This window comes from Penaeus monodon, chromosome 38, assembly GCF_015228065.2.
Source record: "Penaeus monodon isolate SGIC_2016 chromosome 38, NSTDA_Pmon_1, whole genome shotgun sequence".
Lineage (NCBI taxonomy): Eukaryota > Metazoa > Arthropoda > Malacostraca > Decapoda > Penaeidae > Penaeus > Penaeus monodon.
In genome coordinates this window covers 26,824,976-26,832,654 of record NC_051423.1, presented here as the reverse complement: position 1 = coordinate 26,832,654, position 7,679 = coordinate 26,824,976, and positions in this window count along the sequence as shown.

Genomic DNA, 7,679 nt, shown 5'->3' with positions numbered 1-7,679 from the left:
AAAGTGAATAGGTTGCAGCTCAGCCACTTCCTAGGTGGTCAGGAATGCGGGATGGTAATTTTCTGAGCTGCTTGTATACGAGAACTGCCTGGCGAGTGCATTAGCTATGTCTCTAGGTGAATCGAAATTGTTCCCTCATGAATGTTGTTTCTAATTTTGAAAGGTGTTTTTTTCTTATTTATTTTATTGAAAGTGGACCAAACCTGTGATATTGTGGCGGTGCTGTTAATCATAGAGACAAAGCACCGCCAGGAGTTTCCTTTTGCTTGTCTAATTGTTCTACGAGCCCTAGCTCTTGTTTGTTTGTAATTGAAGAAGTTCTCATTATTGATGTTATTTTTGAAAAGCCTGTAGGTTCTATTGCGAAGTTTTAGGAATGGATAGCAATGCTGCTTCTATAATCGAATTCTGAATATTGTTTAATTTATCATCAATGGTTTCTCCAACAAGTTTGAGCTTGATGCTCCTTGTGAAGGCGACCCAGTCTGCTTTTTTTACGTTAAATTTGGGTGCTGAAGGCGTTCTTGGTGTGTTGCATGAATATTCAATAAAAATAGGAAGGTGATCGCTTCCCAACGAGTCGTCAATGGTGTGCCACAGGCACTTGGCTGCTATTGATGAAGAAACCAGTGATAGGTCAATAAAGCTCAAAGTACCGGTATTATCGTTCACCCGCGTCGGACTACCATCGTTTAGAAGGACCAGGTCAGAATCAGGGAACCCCATAACGTATGATGAGCATTAAAATCACCAAGAATTAATTTATTTTGTGGCAGACTATCCTGAAGAGCAAAAAGCTCATCATAAATTACCTCATTATCAGGTGGATATGCAGTCAGATTCATGTTATTGATTTTTACTTTGCATGCGACAAACTCCAAAGTAAAATCAATTGCCACTTCAGTGAAATAGAGGCTTTGGTGGATGTACATGGCGACTCCGCCTCCACCCCTACCCTCTCGATCCTTTCGATACAGATGGTAGTTCCTCAGCGAAATGACCTTGTCTGACACGAGGTTGGTTAAATGCGTTTCTTGGAGATATAATATCGGAGCATAAGACGAGGCTAATAATCTGAGGTCATTTACTTTAGTTCTAAGACTTCGAGTTCCATTGTATTATGGTTAACGTGAAGATTATGTTTTATGGAGTTTAGAAGTGCTTTGTCCACCAGTTTTAATTTTCTTTTTCTGGGAGGAAGGTTCGCTACACAGGGGCCTCCCATGGGTATTTTTGGAGACAGTAACCTCCATGTCTTGCGTCTCACTGCTAGGGAGACACCCAGCAGATGCTCTGTTCTGAGAAACAGACCAAAAGCCAGGCGAAGTCCTAGCAGGAGCCACCTGGACGAGAAGGTGTGATCTAGATTGTGATTTGGTATCATCCTCCTTATGCTGCTGCTGCTTTTGCTGGGTTGATTCAGCAATTTGTTGAATTGTATTATTCAATTCTTTAATCTGATTTATTAATTTGTTAACCGTTTCCTTTAACTCTGCAATTTCTTTGTCTTTAGCTGCGGGCTCTTGACTAATGCTGTTTGTATTGGAAGTGTTGTTAGTTGCTGCTGAAGCATAGGAAGTTTTGGGTTTGCTGGTCAAACCTTCAATTTTCCTCTTGGGTGAAGGTAACTAACATCATGACCTCTCATGTTTGTTAAATTTTCAGTCTCCTTCTTCAAGCTGCTGCACTCGGCAAAGCCAGATTGATGGGGACCTCCACAGTTAGCACACTTGAGTGTTCTCAGTGCATTCAGCAGTGTCATGATCTCCAGCACATTTACCACAAGTAAATCTACCAGTATCTTTTTCATTTCTTCGTAATGAAGTGTGTCCAATTTTTGGCATCTATTACAATGCATAGGTTTCTGAATATAAATTTACCTGTGAGACACAAGAAGACAATCAATTACCGTTCTTAGACACGCTAATCACCTATAACAATGGCACCTTCCATACAAGCATTTACCGAAAGCCAACCTTCACTGGCCTCGGACTTCACTTCCTTATTTACATTCCATATTTATATAAAATCAACAGCATCAGAACTCTAATCACTCGAGCCTATAACCTGTGTAGCAACTGGACAACCTTTCATGACGAAATGTTTCTTAAAGAATTCTTTATAACTAATGGTTATCTATCCACTGTTCTTATTTGATAAAATTACGAAAACTTTCCTATGTAAAATATTCTCAAACCAACCCACTGTCCCTACTGTTAAAAAAGACCACAGGTATGTTAAACTACCGTATATGGGTAGTTTAATTTTTGAAATTAGGAAGCAGCTGAAATCTTTGTTACAAATTAATTACCCCCAAATTAAATTCACTTTTATCTTCACCAACACTAACAATATTGCCAAATTTCTAAAACAGCCGTTGAAACGTAACTCTGAACTGTGTTCTAATGTAGTCTACTTATTTACCTGTCCTTGCTGCCAAGCTCGGTACGTGGGGTCTACCTCACGATGGTTACAACACCGCATCCTAGAACACAAAGGCAAATCCTTCAGGACTGGCCTTCCACTGAGTAAACCATCTTTCTCGGCAATAAGAGAACATTCTCAACTTCACTCACAACCTTTCTGTAACACAGATTTTAGAATTCTATCCTCACACTCCTCCCGCCCTGACCTTATCATCTCAGAATCCCTGCTGATTCAGAGGATGAAACCTGAGCTTAACCATACAACCACCGCAACCACCTTATTCACACAATAGATCTTCCCTCCCAACCATCCACTTTTGGTTAGTTTTACCATATTGCTTATTATTGTTCATGTATATACGTTATTTTTTCTCAACTAGATGTTTATTTTATGTCTTTTTACTTGTTTGTTTTTTGTCTATGTATATATTGTTCTCTTTCGTTTTTTGTACATCTATATATTTTTATATTAGAACCAGACACATTGTAATAACCATTGTCTAATTGATTTTTTGGGTTCTTTTGACTACTGATGATGGAGGATTTGTTATACCTCCGAAACGTCTAATAAACATGAAATTCTTCACGACTGTATTAGTCTGCCTATTCATACTTACTATACGACGCCTGAGGGGCAAATCTAACACCGAATACACACACACACACACACACACACACACACACACACACACACACACACACACACACACACACACACAAATATATATATATATATATATATATATATATATATATATATATATATATATATATATATATATATATATATATATATAACATACTAAATAGTCCCAGACAGAATAATGTGCTCTCCTATGCGGATAGATAAAAAGAAAACGTGAATAAAACTTTGATACAATAACTAAAAACAAAAGATAAAGATACATAAAATGGCAAAATCGATCGGAAAAAGCATCTTTCTTCTCCCCATCTTCCTGGACCCGTATACTGTCATTGCCAGCCTCGTTTGTAAGAGAAGGGGTAACTCTTCTATTCTTGAGTCCTCCATCTTATGGTTGGAGATTCACTACAATAGTATTAAATTTGTCTGGATCCCCTCTCATGTTGGAATAAAATTTAATGAGTCTGTTGATATCGTAGCAAAGCAAGCTACTGAAAAAAAAACATGACATAGATGTAACATGCAACCATTTTAAGATACATTAAAAGTAAAATAAGACAAATGCAGAGAAGAGAAGATGATGTACTAAGAAATGAGCTCTTAGATGAAAGTGACGATATATGCATATTCTCATGAATACAAACTTTGCGTATGGAAGAGGGAAGAGCAGATTGGCAGACATAGTGTACATGAAATTAAGGTTTGGATATAAATATTACTGGGAGCTGGGAAGAGTGAACCAAGCAGAGGAAAAGATCAAATGCAGAGTCTGTGGAGCACCGAGATCCCACACCCTGGCCCCTTATATAATGAAATGTCCGTTGGTTGCGAGATTCAAAAATGCTGAGTTAGATGATGTTACTTTACAGATAGACTGGATGTGCAATAATAACAAAATAGAGGAAATATTGAAATAATATAAAAGTTTGCTCCTAGATTATCAATGTAAACTGTGTAAGATTCAACTTCGTACTTGTATTTGTATTATATTTTCTGCGTGTATGCATGTATTTGTACGTCTCTGTATTCTTTTTTTTTGTATTTTTACTGGATTGATGTGAGCCCCTGTAGCCGCTGATATATCACATACTTCATATCAGCAGCTGGTATATCACATATTTTGTATATCACGTATTCTGTAACTCTGCGATCGGAGAGGCCTGTATGGTTTAAATTCATCTTCTGTGTTACAACCGCCGAGAAGGCCTCGGCGAGTACCACTGGGACAACACATGGTCTGTATCAGCCGTAAGAGCTGACCTGTCCAAAAAATGTTTGTGGGAGGGGTCGTGCCTTAGGAGGTGATGGCGGCTCTTCATATGATCGATATTGGGAGATAGTGAGATCACGACCTATCTAATGTATAACATATGAAGCAGAATGTTACTTGACGCTGTAGCCTGTGTATGTTTAAATTGTGAGGGCAATTCGAGGGGAACCTCTGTGCCGTCAAAACGCCCACTCTCTGGAATCAGACCATTAAGCTGATATTCTGACTCTTCTTTATTATATAATTATAATATAATGTAATATACATTGTTATTTAAAGGCTTTGTATATTGTATGCATTTTACAATCGACGTATTAATTAACAGTTTGTCGCAACTCAATAAACCTCAAGTGAGTGCTAGGCAGTGGTATCAGTTATCCCATACACATCAGCAATCATAGGCGTTTTGCGGCGGCCACAGCCCCTAAGGCGACACAACAAGAATGGGGTGGAGAGGATATATGTCACTTCATCCCAATGAGATGTAATTTATCACTTAAATAAACGTTTCAAATCAAATAACTCTCTCTCCCTCCCCCCTCTCTCTCCTACCCCCCCCCTTCTCTCTTTCTCTGTTTGTGTGTGTGCGTGTGTGCTGTGTGGTGCATTCCCAGTGGATCTTAGCCACGGCCATTCTTTGCACTCTCTTTTTCTCATGACACATTTTTCTGCCATTGTTTACAGTGCGTTAAACAGCCGAATCAGACTTACATGTCAGTGGAGATATTTTCTTAGGATAAAGTATCGATATATGCAATTGTCTAGTATTTGATGTATCGGTATCGCTTAGGCAACTTTGTGTATCGATGCTCATCACTACCTACATAAAAAAGAATTTGTATAAGAAACCGTAGTTTCTTTCAGGAAGTGTTTTAAAGTGAACATGGAAATATCAAAATACTTGCCTTATGTAGTTATAATGCCCCAATGAAGAGAAATATGTGATCATCTGCTGGGCATCCCAAAGCATGATTGCAGACACATACTTGATGCCAATATATCTTACGTAATTATAGAAATGACACCAAAACCAGGATCTGAGTCAAAAATAGGTTGCAGGGGCGGCCATAATGAATTTCGGTCATAAAAAAAATCCTCAAGGGCACAAACATTGCACTAGACTGATTCTAGATCAAAAGGGCAGCGCTAAAAAAAAAAAAAAAATCAAGCATGGTAGAAGCGCGCTCCATTGAAGTCTGCGCCATAAGAAATTGAGCTCCAAGTCCTTGGCTAATCTTACACCACAGAAACGAAGAAGGGAGTTAATGTTACTCTGCGGAACTAAATTAATATGATTGACATCCACCAGTGAGCTATGGTTATGTTCATAGCTTAGCAGGAACCTTATCTATGCCTGCGGATATTTACAAATAACTGAGTCACCATGATTAAGACCATGAGAAGCCCCTGCGATGGAGTCAGTATTTATGGAGCGTTGGAGTCTTCTACATGAGGCTAAATTATTAAATCAAACTACTTTTCCTAAGTTTACAAAAAACATATATAGGCTAATAATGGTAAAGTCACCCATGTAAATTATTGTAAATATATTTTTTCTTTATATCTTCTTTTAATTCCGTTTTCTTTCTTTTCTTCACGCCCACTCTCTCTCTCTCTCTCGTGGCGCATCCTTAGACTAGCAGATGCTCGATGGTCTGTTAAGGATCTGTTGTTAAATTGGTAAATATACATATTTCTTTTCGCGGGGATGGTCCAGGCATCGCCCCAGGGAGTTTTAGTGTCATAAATTGTTAGGTTTTAGCCAGGCAGCCGCAGCTAGAAAGATTTTGTCAAAGATAATTCTTGTGACTTTACTTTTGTCTAAGTCGTAAGGGACTCGGTCGGTGGCCTGTGTCACCGTGCAGTTTTGCACTCTGAGTCTTTTGTTCATACACTTTAATGAAAATTATATTTGACAAATTGTTTATGAGCTGGTGAAGTCATGTATGACCAAATCTAAGCCTCAGGTAAGCCACACAGAGGATCAGTACCTCTTGTGCTGCGTTAGCAGAAATTTTGCACTTAGATTTTACTTAATTCCTGTCCTTCCATGTTACTGACCATAGAGGATCTGTACCTCTTGATCAGTTTCTGTGCCAGTGATTTTTTTTTCTTAGTCTAGAGAGATGACAGGATCCGTACCTGCCATCCTTTGACTTGCATACGCCCAAGTTTTTTGTCATTTATTCTTATTTCAGCTGAAATCCAGCTTCCTTTGCTGCTACTTTTTATTTCTATTTACAGCTGCCCTGGACTGAGCTTTTTCCGAAACCACTTTGTTAGTTCTGATCCTTTGTTTGGGCTGCGAGGAATCTGTAAAACATAATCGAAAGTCATGTGTCTTGTTTTTTTCATGTTTATTGTCCTTGAACTCTTAGATAGATACCTTGTAGTGCGAAATTGTCCAAATAAAAATAACATCCGGGTAATCTCCTCATAAACTCGTTTCCAGACATCCTACAATAAAAGTTTGATACTGACCATGGGGTTGAAATTACCCTACTTACTGTTTTAATCTCAGGGCATCTGTATGGTTAAATAACTGCTTCCCGCACCCTGGAAGGGCTGAAAGACGGTAGTTAAAATCAGAGTATATGAAGATGAATTCTCTCTAGCCAAAGAACCGTTTTTTGTAATAAACACCTAAAATGTTGATATAATACACCTTAGACTCCCATACCAGTTGTAGGTACTCAGTCGTAAGGAAGGGAAATAATCCAAAGATCTTGCTATTTCTTTTCACAAAGCGAAAAGAAATAGCCATCTCCCTTTTACGGTTACACGCTTACTGCTACGCCAGTGGGTCTTTGTCTCTGTGCGAAACATGTGTTAACATGAAAAGGATGACCTGGGCATGTGTTAACATGAAGGGACCTGGGCAAACATGACGCAACTGGCTGTGAGCGGAGGAGCGGAGGAAGAAGTCAAGAGACGGAGTTGGGTGCTGCTCCTGTGAAGACCTCGTGTGTGCCCTTGTGACCTGATAAACTTTGTGTTGCCCTGTTATAAGCTGTATCGTGCAGTGTGACATGCTGGTTTCCCCCTGTATTGTGCCTATAGAAAAGTGTACGGGTAAATAACTTGTGTAAATAAAGGAAAGACTGTCATTTTGTGTTTATTTCGTGCCCTGCCTCACCACGTGGCGTTTCCCCTGGTGGTGTTCTGGGACGCTGTGGTGCTCGGTGCCTCTTGGAGCTGTTCAGTGTTCACGACCCTGTGAATAGCACGTCGTCTGCCTAGCCTGCCTTGTGTTGGTGGCAGAGAGACGAGGCGGTCGGCGTAACAATACTGTTCTGTCTTTCCTTCAACTCTTCCACACTACATTCATGTCCATTTGTAC